This window comes from Stenella coeruleoalba (genome assembly GCF_951394435.1).
Source record: "Stenella coeruleoalba genome assembly, chromosome: 10".
In the NCBI taxonomy this organism is placed as follows: domain Eukaryota; kingdom Metazoa; phylum Chordata; class Mammalia; order Artiodactyla; family Delphinidae; genus Stenella; species Stenella coeruleoalba.
The window spans coordinates 59,058,863-59,078,622 of NC_137156.1; the positions used below are offsets into that span (position 1 = coordinate 59,058,863).

The 19,760-nt window shown below is 50.0% G+C and overlaps 1 long non-coding RNA gene across 2 annotated transcripts; it reads right to left on the reverse strand.

The window, feature by feature from the left end:
• Positions 1–7,451: 7,451 nt before the first annotated feature.
• Positions 7,452–19,405, reverse strand: LOC307193055. 2 transcript variants are annotated; one of them, XR_013830214.1, is made up of 4 exons: positions 16,840–19,405; positions 15,478–15,830; positions 11,754–11,900; positions 7,452–7,659 (listed from the first exon to the last, which is right to left on the reverse strand). It is a non-coding gene; the product is annotated as an uncharacterized lncRNA (long non-coding RNA). The 2 variants fall into 2 exon arrangements; XR_013830215.1 differs by lacking the exon at positions 16,840–19,405 and having other exon boundaries at positions 15,478–16,082.
• Positions 19,406–19,760: the final 355 nt, after the last annotated feature.

Consider the following 19,760-nt stretch of genomic DNA (forward strand, 5'->3'; position numbering starts at 1 on the left):
CAGATGGGAGGGGTCCACAAGGGAACAACTTGGGCGGCTGAACCTCATCCCCTGTCTCTGCGTGAGTGTCCAAAGGACTTTTCTGAGCCATAAAGGGACCACTTGTGGCTCATCATTCCCAGAGAAGTTCTTCCTTCATCTCAATACTCTGCTCGGAAACCTGGAGCCTTTCAGCAGCAAAAAATAAGCTACTGTGTGTGAGGTCCGGCTGTGCTGCCCTTCCCCGTCAAGAAGCTGGTGGCTGGCCCTTTCCTGAGCTACGTGGCCTCTCCCAGCCTCTGTGTCCACCTCCGGTGTTGGGGCTCCTTGGGTTTTGTCCCAGATGTCTAGCTTACGGTCGAGCTTCTCAGAGTGGTCCCCACACGAGCAGCAGCAGCAACATCATCACCTTGGAGCTTGGTGGAAATGCAGATTCCCAGGTCTTCTCCCACATCTGCTAAGTCAGGATCTGCACTTTGATGAGACCTTGGTTGATCGGTATGCAATGGAAGTTTCAGGAGCCTTGACCTACACCTGGCCATTTTCAATTCTGGCTTCATGTTAGGATCGCCTGGGGAGACTGTGCAGTGTACCAGTGCCAAATCCGGGGTGGTAGAGGGCAGAGCCTGGGAATCTGTAGTTTTCCAAAGCTGCCCCGTGATTCTGATAGGCAGCCACCGGTACAGATGAAGGGGCAGTGATGGGATCTATTTGCAGCTTCCTTAAACACCCCCTCCTGCCTCCCCCTGGGGCAACAGAACCAGAACTTCCTTCCCATCCCTTTGTACCACCCACTCTTGCCTTCCTTTACTCCTCGATCTCTTGAGTTGTTTTTCCTTCTGTTCTGGGCAGACTTAGGAGAATCTCCTTGGATTTGGGGCTTGCTCTGCCCATCAGCTTTGGCCAGACTCGGGCCACCCTCCCTGGAAGCTCCACCTTGGTCTGACCTAAGTGCTCCCAGCTGTGGAACATCTTGACAAGCCTGACTCCCGCCCAGCAAAAAGCAAATCTGCCCAAAGTTCAGCCTGTGGGCGTGACCAGTGACCAGCAATGCCGCCACCCACACAGCCCCACACTGACCTCGCTCTCAGGCTGACTCTTTCTGGTCTCCATCTGGGACAAAGAGGTGGCAGTGAGGTCCTTCCAGGGCCTGACCCACCCTCGAAAGAGCCCCTTGAGGCTTTCAAATCCTTCGGGGAAGTAAGGTCACACAGAAACAAAAAGCAAGCTTGCTGAGGACCAAGAAAAGGCCCTTTCCTACCTTCTTTCTCTGTCTGAAAACAATGCGGGAGCTGGACAAGCCAATCCCAGAGGCTTTCATTGTTCGAATCAAGGTCAAAGCCAGCACGTGAGCCAGAGGCAAGTATGGGCGCCCTGAGGGGGTGCATGACAGGGTCCAGCCTTGGGTTACAAAGAGGAGGGCCCAGGATGGAGGCCTGGGGAGGATGAACCCAAGCCCTGTGGCCTGGCTGTATGTGTCATGGCCTCATCACATCAGCCAACATTTGCAGGTTCCCCCTGGGTCTGATCAAATCAGACCTATCTCTGCACTGGGTGCCTCCTCTGCCCCAGCCCGAGTCTCCCCACCACCTGGGAAACTCTTCCACAGCTTGTGTTTCTCTCCTGAGCTTTCCCATCCCTGAGCCCCCGGAGGCAGGAGAAAGGCAGTCATTTCTTCGGCTGCTAAATACGTCTGTTTTGTTGTTTTGCAAGTAGACAGCGAGTTAAGACGTCATTTGCTATAGCTTCTAGCTACCTTGCACTCCCACAGTTGGCTCCAGAAGGAGGGCTTCGAAGTCCTTGTTTCCCTAAGTTCTTTCTGTTCTCTCCTCTTCCTTTTCTGTCGCCTTCTTTCCTTCCACTCCAATCCCTTTCCTCCTGCAAGCCCAGCTCTGCCTATTTCCTTACGCCACTGGATCGAAATGTTGGACTCTAGCCGCGGTGAGGAGCCCAGGTCTGGCAGGTGCAGGTCACACATCATCTGTGATCCAAGCAGCATCACTGGTATCCTGAGGGTGGTGGTCACCCAGAGACTCACTCAGGGCACCTGGAGACTCTGGACCAGGCAGACCAGGGCTAAATCTTCCTCATCTGTTCGACGTTGAGCACCTTGTTTAACTTCAATGGGCTTCAGCTGCCTGGTCTGTAAAATGCACACTGATCATCAGCTCCTACGGTTGGTGTGGAGGTTACGTGAGATCACCAGGCTAGGTGCTCCGTCACCCACGTGCTGTCCCCACACGCCTGCCTCCCCTATCGCTGTGCCTGGGACCTGTTCCCCCAGGAGGCGATTCAAAGATCAGGCAGAAAACAGAGAAGTGTTTCTGCTGGAATGTGTCCCTTCACGACTGGGCCCGCGGATACCAGCTCCTCTTCTAGCTTTGTACTCACTTTTCCGTTTCCTTGGTGTAACCTCTCTGGCCACACTCCCCACTAGGCCACCAACTGTTTGTGAGCGACAGAAAAGGCCCACCCATGGAGGCTTGGGGAGTACGAGTGAAGCGTGACCAGGCTCCCGGCTCTTACTGCCAGGGCTGTGGTCGCACCAGGCAACCTAAGTAGGTGTCAGGGATATAAATTCAGGCCTGGCGGGGGCTTCTGGGAGGAGGCGTGGCCTGATTCACATAACAGTGCTTGAAGCCAGGCCCAGGTGTGTTCAAGCCCTGGCCGCTAAACTCCATGACCTTGGGCAGAGTTACTTGTCCTCTCTGAGTCCTTATCTGTCAACTCTGCCAATAACCTCTTTCCTAAGGGATCACTGAAGGCATTGAAGGAGGTCACCTAAGACCTCTGACATAAAGCACGGTGCGATAAATCCCCCCCCCCCACAACACGATCTCCGCAGCCTCACCAGGACACGTAATACAGCGCACTTGCAAAGCGCCCTGTGCCCCTTGTATACTTTCTCACATTGTATTCCCATCATGACCCTAGGAGGTAGGTTACGTTACTGTCACACTCATCTTGCAGATAAGAAAACAGAAGCACGGGGAAGTTATGTAACCGGCTCAAGGTCAGCCAGCGTGGCAGAGCTGGAAGCGACTGTCACAGTGAGTGGTGGGCAACTTGATTTGCACGGTAAGTTTTCCCATGGAACTTTGGAGGGGGGATGTGAGTCCTACGCCCCAAAGCGGACATGGCTCCAGAACCTTCCATGACCCCCTTGCCGAGGGAGCCCACAGGGAACACAGAAGAGTCAAATGAGGCTGACTACTCAGGGACTTTGCAGGTGCTGCCAGGTTCGTGGCCATCAGCTTCTGCTGGGTCTGCCTTCCTCCTCCTCGTTTCCTGGGCCAAACTTTATCAGGACGTCCCCTCTTCTCTGGGGCTCCTTCCAGCAAATCCATTAAAGGCAGGGACCAGGTGAGCAGAAACAGCCTGGATCTCAGAGATCTGGAGACTTCTAGCTACAAAGCATGAGGCATATTTACTTTGTCACCTGAAATTATTTTTGTTTCAAAGGCTTGATTTAGGAAGATCCAGATGTTCACCTGGTCTCCAATTGCTGAAGGAACATGTGTTTTAAAGGCCAGCTGTCGAAGTACATGCATTCTGCCCTTGCCATTCTGTGGAGGCCGCCTCTGGCCTTGACGTTAAACCAGTTACAGTTCTGTGCTGACGGCACACGTGGCCACGGCCAGGATTTCCCGTGCCTCCACCTCACCGTTTCCTCTCTGCCTCTGGGCTGGTCCCCTTCATTTCTCCCTTCCTCCCTCCCCACAACTTGCTCAGATCTGTGGGTAAACGTGCAGAAATGTTCTGGAAAGTGGGGCCATTTAGGCTCCAGGCAGACAGGGGTTCATAGGCCAGCTCAACCACTTCTGGGCTCTACACCCACGGGTAGTTGACCCGAGTGTCAGATGTCCACCTGGAAACTGTGAGATCACGTGAAGATGGTTTCGTTCGCAGCCTGGCGCAAGATAAAGGAGTAGTACGTGGAATAAGGGGATAAGCCTTTTGCCCAAAGCTAAGTGTAGTGTGAGGCGCGGTGTGTCCTTAGCACTTGTGAAGGGCCTGCTTCCCCCTTGTCTCTCCACAGCCTTGGCCTCAGCCGTGGATTCCTCCTGCCCTCAGATCTCCCTCCGATATGGACAGGCCCTGCCACTCCACAGATACTTCTGTGACTCCCTCCTACCCAAGTAAAACCCACCCGTGCCGGTCTCTGCACAGGGTTCAGCCGGACTGATGAGCTAACCTTGGCTGACACTTTAACAGAGTGAGGTGACATCTGATCGAGGCCCGGCGACAATGCTTCAGGGGTGCACAGGCTGCCACTCGCCCAGTATTTCCCAAACATCTGGACCAGGTGCTCGCTTCCGCCAGAGCTGCCAAGAACGATGCCCAACTCCCCAAAGGGGGACAGATGGTAACCAGTCTCAGCCCATGGCGGAAGGAAGATCTTTGAACTTGAGGTCACACCGCTTAGGTACCTGCTAGGCCAATCTGTGTGTCCATTATGCCTGCCTTCCCACAGCAAGCCGAGAGCCACGTGAAGGGACAGAAGGGCATCCCCTACAGCTGGTGCCCAGCTGAGGGTGAGGAGAGACGCTGCACCAGGGTCCAGAGATCAGGGCTTAGCTCTCACTCTGCTCATGACTCATGCACGACACAGGCAGGTCATTACCCGCTGTTGTGGCTAAAAGGCTGTAACAGCACCGGCCCCTCCCTGCCTCATAACGGTGACTCGGAGGATTAAGGAGGAAACGAGCGCTAAGCTTGGTAAATGCAGCTTTGTCCCCCAGCTGGTCCCTCTGATTATTCCACAAAACCGATGGGAAATAGCAAAGGTCAACGTTCTCTTTATGGGAGGTTGAGGTCCTCACTGGGTGTGGTTCTGAGCTCCGTGTCTGTGTCACCCTCATCTGGGGTGAGGCCCTGGGGTCAGACAGAAAAGCGGGGCTAGAGGGAACATTGTCCAAGCTCTGGCCACGTGCCTGGGGCATTTCACATGGCAAGTCAGCTAAAGGAATGGATCTTGCTGGGCCTTTTGGAAACTTCTAGTAGCAAAACCCACAGACTGAACAGTACCTGTCAAGGCTGGAGCGAGCAGGATGAAAGCTGTCTCTCCACGATGCTGGCTTTCAGCGCTGGCCCCCCCTTGCTCTCCACTTATGTGATTTGGTTTTGTGGTCTCTCTCGGTGGAAAGCCTCTTGGACGCTAGTGGCTGAAGCCAGAGCCCTAGAAGGACAGGAGGAGGGAGAGAGGCAGATGGGGCGGCTGTGGCCCAGCTGCACGGAGCCAGCTAGGAGAGGCCACTTCCCTCCGTGCTGTGGCTTTTCCCACTCAAGATCTGGAGGTGCCTCGGTGAAAGGTCTAGATGGGATTAAACCAATTCTGCCAGCCCAAGAATATCGCTCGCCATCCAGCTGTACCAGGATTGAGTCATCCACCACTGCCGTCACTGATCTTCAACACACCCTGAAAGGAGTTCAGGGTGGAGATCAGGAATGAGGTGCTCTGGGCTCTGGGAAAACTGGCAGAACAGCCTTCGGTTAGATATTTTCAGGAGAAAATTTTATGAACACAAGTTCTTGCGTCTTCCCATACTTGGAAAAGCGCTAAAATCTTTAAGTAAGATGTCTATTCCCCGTGGCTAGCGGTAACCTTCTAGCGAGATGTGTGCTTGGTTGCAGGTACCCTTCTCCAAAATCACATATACGCTGACCACCCCTTCCCCCCTTCCGAACAGTTTCTCAGAGCCATCCGAGAGGCTGTGTCCTGGGCTATAGTCCTCGGTAAATCCCCAAATAAAACTGAAAGTCACAGCTCTCACGTGGTGTGTTTTTATTTCAGTCTACGATTCTCCCAAATAATCCAATGGGGGGTAGAGAAGATTCTTTCCAGTTTAATTTTGTGTGATAGATCAGCGGACCAGTACCAGTCTGCTGCCTGTTAGGAACCGGGCCACACAGGAGGTGAGCGAGCGAAGCTTCATCTGCCGCTCCCGGTCGCCCGCATCACCCCCTGAACCATCCTCCCCTGCCCTCCCACCCCGTCTGTGGAAAAACTGTCTTCCAAGAAACCGGTCCCTGGTGCCAAAAAGGCTGGGGACCGCTGTGACAGATAATAATTCACATGGTTCAAAATCAAAATAATATAAATTAGATACAATGGGAAATCTCGCTTTGCCTCTGCCCCAGTTCACTGATTCCTCCCACTATACCCGCTACTGTTATTAGTTTCTCATGTGCCTTTCCCATATTCCTTTCTGTAAATTCAAACGTGTATTTTCACTCTGTCTTCTCCCTTAAGTGCACAAAAGTTTTAGCGTATGGTACATCCTGGTATCGGTCAGGGTCTCTGTAGGAAGCGAATGGCAGAGTCGAGCTGGATAAGTGAAGAAGAGTTAGTGAAAGGCTGTTGACAAAGGTGTGGTTGGCTGAGGGGGGAAGGAATAGGAATGTGAAATTCGCCAGGGCTGGGGACCATGGAGAGCCTGCAGGGATGAGAGATAGGAGATGCTGGAAGCCAGAGATTGAGAGACAGAGAGAGACAGCGCTTTGTGGAGAGGCCTCAAGGTAGAGGGACAAGGTACCGCAATGCAGGGAAGGAGCCCGGGACTAAACACCTGCCCTCAGACGCCACTCATGCCCTGGATCTTCAGCAGGGCCCCCGTCGGCCAACCCACCTCAGGAGTCTGGGGCAAAGAGGCCCGTGTGTGTAGACGTTACAAGCCAGCCTCCCGAGACCCAGAGCAGGCTGAGAGGGGTGTGGGTGTCTCGCAGGGGGGCCCCCGCAGAACACGCAGGACACCCTGCCCCACCCCCGCCCCGGGACAGCTGATCCCGGAGAGCTTTCCACGTTATTTGCTGAGGTGGCTACTAGCATTGCTTGGTTCCACTTCCCCACCTTCCCCGCCAGCACTGCCACCAAACTTCTCAGCCGCTGCTGCCCAGCACCCCAGAGGGTATTACAACGCCCTGCGTAACGTGGCGAAGGGTCCCAGTGTCGGCCAGCCGGCTGGGGAGATCCTTCCCTTCAAAACCAAGTGAAAATCTTCAGCTGCCTTGCACCTCCCTGTCAGCAGCAGCTCAGGGCTCTTGGGGATCCTTCCAAGCATTTCTGGGTACCTGTCACGTCGTCCTTGCCTGACCCCTCGTCCGGCACCCTTGTTCCTCACTTTCCCTCCTCCCCTTGGGCTCTTGGGCCACTGCCTGGCACACCACCGTCCTCACCCAGCCCTGCTGTCCAAGCAGGGACACGGCGTCCCCAGCCCCACACAGTCTGTCCTTGGGGTGCAGGGACAGCAGAGGAGTATCATGGCATAGATCAGTAACCCATTTAAAATTTATCAGCTGACCTCACTGCTGGCAAAACTCACTGCTGGCCCTGCCCCAGGGGCTCGGGGAGTCCTTCCTCAGCCACCTGTTCCCTGGTCTCCGGCTACTGTCGTGTTCCTGGGCTTCCCTCCCATCCTCTCTTCGTTTTCTCTGTCCCCTGAAACCCAGCCCCGGGCCACACTTGCCTGTCCTCGTCCTAGTCTGTTACTTTCTCTTCTCCCTTCTCACACGAAGCAGTTGAGCTCCCCGTTTGCCTCAAAGTCTCCTCCAGGTCTGGGTCCAATTACTCGCTCTCTCCAACCAAAGGGCTGTTCTCTCTCCAGCTGATTCCCACTGACTCAGTGCCAGCCGGTAGAAAGAGAATATGAACCCATATAAAATGTGAGATTTTTCCAGTGGCTACATTTAAGAGAAATTAAAAGAAACAGGTGAGATTAATTTTAATATGCTCTACTTAACCCAATAGATCCAAAATATTATCAGTTTAACATTTACTCAGCATAAAATTATGCATTATTTTAATTCCGGTAAATGACAAGCTATTTTAAATCCGCTGTGTATTTGGCGCTTAACGGCACATCTCAATTCAGACTAACCACCTTTTGCACGCTCGGTAACCACACGGCTGGTGGTGACCATGCTGGGCAGACTAGCCCCAGAATACAGAAAGACCTGCGACCACCTTTTAAACGATAACCAGATTCCACCACTTAGTGGGTACAATGGATTCCTAGAAATATAAGCACTGAATTACGTCTGAGATTTTCACAGCTGGTGCCAAGATGCCCTCTGGAAGCTGTCACAAATGACGTTCTTGAAATTGCTGACTTACCATGTCATCACCAACACTGGATATTAGGGTGGATGGATGTAAAGTATAATTTGCATTTCCCTGGTGATGTGTAAGACTAAGCTCTTTTCATCTGTTTACTAGCCATATTCATATTCTCTTCTGTGAATTAATTATCTGTGCCCTTTACCCATTTTTCTATTAGATTTATTGCCTTTTTTTTGAAACTTCAGTTTAAGAGACTTGCTTTGTTCTCAGTGGGCCCTCTTCCATCTGAAGTGTTTCTTTGGCACTAGGATATTTTCTTCTAATATATCTTTTTATTTCCTCCTCTCCATTCTCTGTGTTCTCTCCTCTGGAGCTTCCATAAGAATGGTATCTGTGCTTGACTTTACACCTCATGTCACATAACTTAAAAAACAATGGCATCTTTCTTTTTTTCTAACACATTTTTAGGGAATCCTTTAGCTTGATCTTCCAGCTTACTAATTAGGTTTTCAGTTATCTATTTAGCACATTTATTGAGTTTTTAAAACTTTGTCAGTCATGGCTTTAATTCCCAAGAACTCTTATTATATCTTTTTCATAGAGGCTTTATTTTTTAGGTGGATGTGATATTCTCTTAACTCTCTCTGGGATATTCATTTTAATTCCTTACAGTTTTCTTCTGTTTTGAGTAGTCTGTTTTCTTGGAGTCCATTCTATTTTTTTTTTTTTTTTGCAGTACGCGGGCCTCTCACTGTTGTGGCCTCTCCCGTTGCGGAGCACAGGCTCCGGACGCGCAGGCTCAGCGGCCATGGCTCACGGGCCCAGCCGCTCCGTGGCATGTGGGATCCTCCCGGACCGGGACACGAACCGGTGTCCCCTGCATCGGCAGGCGGACTCTCAACCACTGCGCCACCAGGGAAGCCCCCATTCTATTTTTGTGCCTCTCTCAGGCTCTGGCTTTTCTGAAATACCTAGCAATTCTAACGTAGCTGTTAACATTGCAGATGACCATCTGGGCTGAATAGTATTGGTGGCTGGGGGACACTTCCTTACCCCCATGAGAATCCCATTCCTCTGGCAGGGAATGCAGCTGTCGATACAGGAGCCAGCCTCAGGTGACTGCGTGTGCAGAGAGTGGTCAGTGGACAGTGGAAAGGAACCATTCACCGCCCTACAGTCCATCTCTAGCTCACTCTTTCACCCAGGTCACGTTGCCTCTGTTCTGGAACTCTGCTGGGAAAATTCACTCTGTGATGATTGTGCATTTAGCCCTGTGGCATTACAGCTTCGTTTTAATTTCTTCACCAACTTTTCTAATATTTGTCTTATGTTTCCCGGAAATTTCTTAATCTTCTGGACATTGATCCCATTCCTCCTGACTGCCCACAACCACGAGCACTCTTATTTCTGAATTTCTTGTCATTTCAGTGGAATTTAGGGAAGAAGAGGGGTACACACCACTGTGTGCTTAGCCATGTTGAACTGTAAGACACTTATTCTGCACTTAGCATCATTTCATGAGAATGGTTGTCAGAAGTGAGTCAGTTGGATCAAAGAGCAGGAACATTTTTTGAGGTTGTCGATACACAGTTTAAACTGCTTGCTAGACTGAGGAGTGAAACAGAGGGAAAGGACCCAGCTTGGGCAGAGAGAGAGCTGGGTTACAATCACAGTTCCTCCCCTTGCCAGATGCGTAAACTGAGTCAGGGAACCTCTCTGAACTTCAGTTTCCTCATCAGTAAAATGGGCATGATAATGGTACCAGCATTTAGGAATACTGTGAGAGGGCTTCCCTGGTGGCGCAGTGGTTGAGAGTCCTGTGCTCCACAACGGGAGAGGCCACAACAGTGAGAGGCCCGCGTACCGCAAAAAAAAAAAGAATACTGTGAGGATGAACTGTACGAAGCATCTTCCCCAGAGCCCAGCCTATAGAAGGTGCTCAATAAATGCTGTTCGTCAGCATTGTTTCAAGTAAGTGGTTTGTCAGCATCAAAGAATCGTGGATTCAACTGGGTGTTTGGAAAAGCGTTCCCTTCTTGGTCATCGGCACTTCACGCTCTCAGATAAATCACTGCCCAGCTTGGTACCTCCATCTCCAAAGAGAGAAGTCTCCTTCCTGCCTGCCTTTCTGTGAAGGCTTCTGTGAAGATTCACTGCTGTTTCGAAAGCCCTTACAGATGCTCCAGTGAAAATCCCTGTGCATCCTTGGAGCTGTCTTCATTGGAAGGATGGGTCCTGAGCCCCTGCCACCAGCTCCAGAATGAATCTCCATGAGATTCTAAGCTTGGTCAAGTGTAAACTCCTGTGGAAGAAAAGATCTGGTCCTTATCCTGGGCCAACTTCCGGAAATATAATTTCTTCCTCAGCTGGGACGTTGGGTCTTATGACTCCTTTTCCTATTTGACAACTTATTAATCAGAAATCTCCAGCAAACCTGCTCCAGGGAGGCGGGCTGAGCCCTCACCACGGCCACATGCCAGTTGAGGCTCAGGATGTCAGGAACCAAGTGTTTCTGCCCAGCCCAGATGAAGGGCGGCTCCTGTGAGAACCTCCAAAGTCACTGGCTCAGGGGTGCAATGGCCGGGCTCGGGGATGCAGGATGGCAAAGAGAGAAAGAAGTTTGTACCTGTAGAACCGAGGCAGGCCCAGTCCAGAGGTCAGCCAGGGCCAGCACTGTGAGAGGTCACTGAGGCGGGACTCTGGCAGACTGGAACTGAGGCCAAGGTGGGACGGGTGGGAACGGACGGGCAGGGGAGGGGAGAGCTCATTTGAAGAATAACAGGAAAGTTGTAGGGCGACCATGAGGCCTGCCAGGTTTTGTTTTTGTCTTGATTCAGTAAGCAGTCAACAAACAAACAAGGTGCAGGGCATGGACTGGACTGGGAACTGGCCTTTCTCAGTAAGAGTCACCACTATAAGAATCTCTTCCTTTCTCCCTCTCTCCTGGTCCCACTCACAGCAGGGTTGGTGGCCACCAAGCTGGAAAGGGGCAGGACGGAGGCAGGTAGGGCCAGCAGGAAATGCCTTCCGGAGGTCGAACCAATAGAGGGCATGGGGTGTGGGCGAGTCCCTCAAGGAGAAGGGAGGGTTCACTCACCAAAGGGCTCCTCCCCCATCCCTTTAGCTCCTCTCCCACACAACCGGCCCTTCCCTCTGCTCCCCAAAGGGCTGTGTGCAGCCAACACAGGAGTCCCATCTGTGAGCCCGACTTTAGTAACAGGGTGACAATGACGATGGCTAGATACACCCCTTGACTTCTTGCTGGTGAGACAGAAAAGCGAGGCACAGAGAGACTGGAGAATGTGTTCAAGGGCACACAGCAAGGAGCGGGGAAGCAGAAGTCAAAACCAGGTGGTTTCTAGAACCTCTGCACAGTATAGGTGAAATGACCCCAGAAGCTCTAGAAGGAGTAAACGCCAAGGTTCCCAGAAGGCTCTCAGAGCACCCAGCACTGTGGGGAGGCAGCAAGTCCTATCGAGGGCTGGACTGGAAAGATGGTGAGCAGGTGTGAAGTCAGGAGCAGGCCTTGGGAGGTGAATTCTGGCTCCACTTCCCCAGTAAATCTCAAATGCTCCTCATGTTTGGGGAGATTAAGAGTAGAAAAAAGGAGAAGGAATGATTCTTAAATGCTGTCTGGACTCCCTTCTAGGTTCCAGCATCTCTCCCGGGTCCCTGCCCGATGGTGGAGGGCACCCCCCCCACCTCCGTCGCTGACCTGCTTTCACGTCCGGGGTTTCCGGGTCTCCGCGTGCAACCTGCCCACCCTCCTGGGGGCTCACTCTTCTTAGATCTGAATCCTCAATACAAGGACTTCTTTTGGAGAAATAGCTAGATTTCTTTCTGATTACAAGTAAAATGCATGCTAAAGGCAAAAAAAATAAAGAAATTAGGAAATGCATGAACATAAAGAATCTTTCAAACAGTACATCTACAGGATAAAGAGCTATTCAACCATAAAAAAGACTGAGGACTTTTGTGATATCTCAGTAGGGACAAGATTCATAATTACATGAGAAAAATAAGGTGCTGGACAGAGTGAGAGCATTGTCGACTTGCGTCAAATTCTCCCAAAGGGAGCTCGGCCAACGGGTGACACAAGTTGCTCTCTAGAAGGAGAACTGGGTGGCTTGGAGGAGATTTGTCACCAGATAGCCTTCTAGAGCTTATGATTTTTATGCCATGTGACTGTATTACTTTTTCAAAGATTAAATAAAAATCTGAAAAAGAACAGTTTATTATGTAGGACTCAGTGAAAATCCCTCCCTCGATATATGTCCTTCCAAATTTTATTTTCTGTACACACACACACACACATTTTGTTTATTTCTATAACATTGAGATCATGCTACAATGAATTATAATCCGCTTTATGCCTCATTTACTATAGTGTGGATAACTTTCCATATTAGTATATATCAATCACATGGTTAATGTAAGCAGCTGCAGAGTAATTCATGATATACTTTTACAATATTTTTTAACTCATTCCCTATAATCTTTAACCGTTTTATTGACATGCACGTACCATAAAATTCATCCACTTTAAGTGTACAGTTCAGTGGGGTTTAGTATATATCCACAGAATTGCGCAAGCATCACTACAATCTCATTTCAGAACATTTTCATCACCCCAGAAAGAAAACACACGCCCATCCTTCCCCTTCTCCCAACCCTAGGCAACCACACTAGTCTACTTCCTGGCTCTAGGGATTTGCCTATTCTAGACATTTCTTATAAATGGAACCATTTGTGTCTGGCTTCTTTTACTTACTACACTGTTTTCTAGGTGCACCCATGTGGTAATACGAATAAGTACTTTATTCTTTTTGTTGATGAATAATATTCCGTTGTATGGATAGTTCACGTTTTGTTTGTCCATTCATCAGCTGATGGACATTAGGGTTTTTCCTCCTTTCTGGCTCTTATAAATAATGCTGCTATGAACATTCACGGGCAAGTTTGTTTTTTTTTAAATAAATTTATTTATTTAATTTTATTTTTGGCTGCATTGGGTCTTCGTTGCTGCATGAGGGCTTTCTCTAGTTGTGGCGAGCAGGGGCTACTCTTCATGGCGATGCGCGGGCTTCTCACTGCGGTGGCTTCTCTTGCTGCGGAGCACGGGCTCTAGGTGCGCGGGCTTCAGTAGTTGTGGCACACGGGCTCAGGAGTTGTGTCTCGCGGGCTCTAGAGCGCAGGCTCAGTAGTTGTGGCTCACGGGCTTAGTTGCTCCGCAGCATGTGGGATCTTCCCGGACCAGGGCTCAAACCCGTGTCTCCTGCATTGGCAGGCGGATTCTTAACCACTGCGCCACCGGGGAAGCCCTCACGTGCAAGTTTCTTTTAACACGTTTTCAATTCTCCTAGAAGCGGAATGACTGGCCATATGATACAGCACATTCACCTTTTTGAGGAACCGCCAAGCTGCTGTCCAAAAGGGCCCCTCCACTTTACACTCTCACCTGCAAGGTACGAGGGTTTCAATTTCTCCATGTGTCCCCCAACTCTTGCTATTTTCTGCAGCTTTGGTTATAGCCATGCTAGTGGATGTGAAGTGGTATGTTGCTATGATTGACATTTCTCTAATGCCTCATGACGACTAAGACACCGAGCATCTTTCCATGTGCTTGATGGCCACTTGTATATCTTCTCTGGAGAAATGTCTATTCAGACGTTTTAAAATTGGGTTGTCTTTTTATGGCCGAGTTGTAAGAGTTCTTATATACTCAGGATACAAGTCCCTTATCAGATATATGATTGGAAAATATTTTCTCCCATTCTGTGGGTTGTCTTTTCATTTCTTAGTGGTGTCATTTGTAACAACAACAATAAAATGCTTTTATTTTAACGAGTCTAATGAATTGTGCTTTTTGTGTCGTGTCTAAGAGACCACTGTTTGGTTAAATGTTTGGTATAATTCACCAGTGAATCCATATGGGCCTGGGTTTTTCTTTGAGGGAAGTTTTAACATTACTAATTCAATCTCTCTACTTACTGTAAGTCTGTTCACAATGTCTCTTTCTCCTTGAGTTCGTCTTTCTAGTTTGTGTCTTTCTAAGAATTTATTCATTTCATCTTCGTTATCCAATTTGATAGCATACAGTTATTCACAGCAGTCCCTTAAAAACCCTTTTGTTTTTGTAAGGTCAATAGTGAAGCCCCACTTTCATTCCTGATTTCTGCTCTTCCTATGTTCATGTCCCTGTCCATTCCTCTCTCCTCTCCCCCCATCCCCAGTGTAGGGGCTGGACTCTGGAAGGTTCCACCCATTAATTGCCTTGTAATCCAATATGGTTAAGTGCCAATGGAAAACTGTTTTAGACCAACTCAGAAATGCAAAACCAAAACATCTTGGTGCGACCAAAATACTGCAGCTTTACCATCAGGGGTATCTCTGCTTGGTATCGTTGTTTGCACAGACCCAGTTTCCTGGGGTGGCATGGGTGACACTCTCATCCCAACAGGAATCAGTTTTTCTGTTTCCAAATGCACTTGAGAACCACTAATTCGGGACTTCCTTGGTGGTCCAGTGGGTAAGACTCCATGCTCCCAATGCAGGGGGCCCAGGTTCGATCCCTGGTTGGGGAACTAGATTCCATATGCATGCTGCAACTGAGTTCACAAGCCACAATTAAGAAGCCCACATGCAGCAACTAAAAAAGATCCCACGTGCCACGATGAAGATCCCACGTGCTCCAACTAAGACCCGGTGCAGCCAAAATATGTAAATAAATATTTTTTAAAAAAAGAAAGAAAGAAAAGTTCTCAACATCTCTAATCATGAGGAAAATACAAATCAAAACCACAATGAGATATCACCTCACACCCATTAGGATGGCCACTATCAAGAAAACAGAAAATAAGAATTCCAAAGCAGCTGCACTAATAGAAAAAAAGAAAAGAAAAGAACCACTAATTAGGGACTTCCCTGGTGGCACAGTGGCTAAGAATCTGCCTGCCAATGCAGGGGACACGGGTTCGATCCCTGGTCCAGGAAGATCCCACATGCTGTGGAGCAACTAAGCCCGTGTGCACCACAACTACTGAAGCCCGCACACCTAGAGCCCATGCTCCGCAACAAGAGAAGCCACCCCAATGAGAAGCCCGCGCACCACAATGAAGAGTAGCCCCTGCTGGCTGCAACTAGAGAAAGCCCGCGCGCAGCAACGAAGACCCAACGCAGCCAAAAATAAACACATAAAATAAATTTATGAAAGAAAGGAACCACTAATTATGTCCATCCTGCCCAAAGCTATCTGTTAGCTTTTTCCTTCTCCAGACTGAGAGATTGGCGGGAGGCGGGGATAACTTGGATTGCCTAAGGGGCATAGGACAGCCTGCCACAGCCCTGCCCAGACCCTGGATGCAACCCTCCACAGCTTTCCGGGGGCTGTCTCGCCTCGAGTCATTGCGGAGACAAAGTGCAGGAGGACACCGCCTTACCTGCTCAGTGTAGGCTCCATCACAAGGTCCCGTCACTCAGGCTGTCATCCTGGCTCCGCCCCCTGGAGGAAGGGAGGACACCCTACAGCAGCCACCTTGCCTCCTGCAGAATCAGCTTGGTCAACAGGAAGATGAGGGGTAGGACCAGATGGCCTGAAGACCAGCCCAGCCACTTATGATCAGATTACCAGTGAACAATCTGAGCCTGGGGAAACTCCCCCTCCCCCAGGCAGCATTCCCTGGTTTGGTCTTGAGAGTCAAGCTGCCTGGGCTGGAATCCCACCTTCATCTCCTACAGGCTTGCATGTGGCCTTGGGCGAATTATTCAATCTCTGTTTTCTCATTTTCTTCATCTGTAGAATGGAGGCAATACTAGTATGTAGCTCAGGCAGTTGCTGGAGTGGTTGTGAAGGAGATGAAATATATAACATATATACAGCTTTCCAACTGTGCCTGGTAGACAGTAAGCCCTCAAAAAATGTTAGCATTAAAAACAAGTCTGCCCTAAACAGAGACACAGATGTAGAGAACAAACGTATGGACACCAACGGAGGAAAGTGGCAGGGGTCGGGTGAGGGGGTGGTGGGATGAACTGGGAGATTGGGACTAACATGTATAAAATGGATAATTAATAAGAACCTGCTGTATAAAAAAATAAAATTTAAAAATTTAAAAAAACAGGGCTTCCCTGGTGGCACAGTGTTGAGAGTCTGCCTGCCGGTGCAAGGGACATGGGTTCGTGCCCTGGTCCGGCAAGATCCCACATGCCGCGGATCGGCTGGGCCCGTGAGCCATGGCCGCTGAGCCTGCGCTTCCGGAGCCTGGGCTCCGCAACGGGAGAGGCCACAACAGTAAGAGGCCCGCGTACCGCCAAAAAAAAAAAAAAATTAAAAAAAACAAAACAGAAATACAAGTCTGCCCTTTTCGAGTTTAGCCAGTGCTCCTAGGCCTGCCCTCTGCAGCCATCAGCTGTCCCAGCAGCAGGAAATCTGCTGGGCTGCCATACATGCCAAGCACTGTGCCAGGCTGCCCATGACCCAGGGTAGGATGAGGAGATGGACTGGCGGAATCCCAAAGCGCTGCCCCTGAACGGTGTCAAGGTAGGGGAATTCTGACCTGATCGGAGTCAGGAAGACTGGCCTCGAGGCCCCACCCTGCCACCTGCTCTCCTTGAGACCTCCGTGAAGGCAAGTTCCCCAACCTCTGAATGTCGATCTGTTCATCTTTCAAATGGGAGTAACAGTACCTACCACTGTGTTGGGGGAAGAGTCCACTGCTGATCCCTAAGACCTGATGAACACACCGACTGGCACTTACTAAGGACTCATTTCAGGTCATAAAAAGTTACCCTCCTGCTCTTACCTTTTCTCTTGTATTGTAAACAGCTCCCCTCCGCCCGCACCGGCCTGTTTCAAATAAAGAGCAGGCCGAAGTTTCTGTAGATTCGGTCCTGTTTGAAACCAAGCAGAGGTGACTTTGAGGTGATGCGACAAAGGTTCAGACTGGGTTCTGTTTTACCCAAACTGCCTCCTCTCTGGCTGATATCGTGATCTTTATTCCCCTCACACCCCGGAGCTCAGGCTGCGAGCTAAAATCAGAACGAGTCTAAGGTTTCCGGTCAACTCAGCCTGCGATTCTTCCACTTGTGATGCTGTCAGGGGCCTGTGCGTCACGAGCTGGGGGACCAAGCCTCCTGTGTGGCTGTGTTGTGCTGACGCCCCTCTCTCCCCTCGGTGGCCCTGGGACCGGGGATGAGGGAGACAGAGGAAGTGAGCCAGTGCTCAGAGGAGAGTCACCTACAGCCACACAGACAGGACCCCGCAAGGACCACCACTTTTCCTCCACAAAGAACCAGGCACCTTCCTCCGTGTAACCGTTTCCGGAATGCAAAGCAGCCTCTGGAGAAGGCCAGGGGCTGTGCCTCTGCCACTTCCCCAAGCTGGTGCCGAGCATCTGGCAGGAGAGGCAGCGAGCACAGCTGGCAGCCCCAAGGGGCACCGGGGCGTTCTGTGCCATTTGTACAGAGTGACGTTTCCAACTTGACTGCAAGTAGAATCTTTAAGAACATATACATTTTCAGTGACTGAAGCCTTGCTCTTGCCAAATCCTAGCATAAAGCATGTTTTTACAGCTGGGATGATAAATCCCTGAAAGACGGCACTTACCATGGAAACGCTGACACAGCCTTTCATTCCCTTCACAGTGATTAAAATCCTCATTTCAATTTGTTTTTCTTTATTTTGAGCTGGAGTCATTTGCAACCCCCAGAAACATAGCTCCCTGCGGTAGAAAACTAAATGCTGCCCTCTGTCAGAAATAAGACGGAACTGTTCTTCATTCGCTGGAGTGCAGCAAATCTTGGCTAGGAGAATTAGGGCAACCCGGAAAAGCAGGCCTTCTTACTAATAATCTTCCCAGCAAAGACATTCCTGCAGGACTTAACCTTGTTTCCTGGGGAAAGTGAGGCAGGGAAGGAAAGGCAGCTGATAAAAGCCTTTGTTATCAAACCAGAGGCCACTATGGGCAACTAGAGATTCAGCCCACTGGGGAATTCTGGGAGCCAGTGTGGACTTTGCGCCTCAGTCATCCTGCCGGAGATGCACAGGAGCTTCTCATTGGTTGCAGGCTGCTGTCCGTCAACTCTTAGGCACTCCTCGCCTCTCCAGGCAGAGATACAGATCTTGGTAGCTGGAGGGCCAGCCCTTGCCATGGTGAGGCCCCACTGGATACGGGCAGCCACTCTCCTTCCTGCTGCACCCACTCCCCATTGCTCCCTTTATTCTCCTTTGGACTGTTTCGTTTGCAGGGATATGTTATGCCCTTGGTACTCAGGGGCGTTTGTCTTCTGTTTATTCATGGCCTACAGTCTCTGCTGAAACAAACGGCTCAGTGATCCTACCAACCAGATGCCTCCGAAAGTCTTTCTCCTCTCCAGATCTCTTAATTGATAATAAAATCCATAATGGAGTTGGCCACCCTTCTTAATCCGCCGGTGAGACTGCAGCACCGTCGCTGCGCTGAGAGCTGACACGGCCTCAAATTTCCCGAAATTCAGCCGTGCAGATGTCGCGAGAACGTGGCCTAACGGGACTGGGGCGTTAGTCCGATTCTGCGCGCAGCCCGGGCTTCGGAAAAGGGTTTTCCAAAACGCGTCCCAAAGACAATCAGTGGGCACAGATAGTCCTCACAAGAGGAGTTCGGAGGTCGGATACTGTCCGTAATATTGCTGGGTACAGCCCCCTGTTAAGGGTCAGCCTACCCTCCAGAGTCTTAAAGGTTCTGAGAAGTACTGCAGGGAAGAAATCCAGTTAGCTTTAACTCAGTGTTTCCCAACTTATTTCATCACTAGACCTCTTCGTGATGGAGCATCCATTACCATCCTCTAGCACACTAGGTGTGCTACACGTAAAATGCCTTTATTTGTCCTTCCCCCCCCCCTTATCTTAATGAATTTTAAAATATTTTTATTATACAAGCATTACATGTTCATTGCAGAAAAACAAAAAGTACAAATAAGCAAAAAGGAGCGAAGGAGGCACTGAGGCGTGATTACTGTGGTGGACATTTGGGTTCTCATCCAGCAGCGTTCCTTTGTGGGAAAGGGGTTTTGTAGCAAGAGTCAATCTGTGTTTCCTGGACTATGTTCAGTTTTATGACCCCTGATTCTAAGTAGCAGGTTTTGTTTTTTAAAAAAACCGCATATTTCAGCCAACAATGGCCAAAGAATCTTTTTGAACTAGTTCCAAAACCACCCGTGGAGGAAAATTCCTTTACCATATGTTGCACCTTTCATGGGGAATGGCAGGCCAAGAAAATCGACAAATTGGCAGAAAGACGAAAAAAAAGTATAGTTATTTCTCAGCTATGTAAAAATATTTATGATAATAAACACCGGAATAAAATACACCCCAGAATTAGGAAGTTTATTTCTAGAATGTGGGCTGCACGGTGACTTTTACTTTCTTTGCTGTTGTAAAAGCAAAACTTAAAGGTAAGTATTTTTCAAAGTACCCCCCTGCACACACGAGGCCACTTTCAGGGAGGATTGAAGCAGAGCAGGGGAGGCTGAGTCTGGTGGGGGGCCCTCACCTGGGACAGGCAAGTTCTTGGGGTTAGGGGCCCCTAACGGCTCTCCCACCTGAGAATCAGCAGGCTTGCTCCGGGTGGCATCATGTCCTTTTTGAGTCATGTTTGGGGGATAAAGCCAGAGGTCTAGCTGGTTGCACTGACCCTCAGAGCAGCCCTAGAAGAGAAGTGCCTTTATTACCCCTTTTCACAAATGC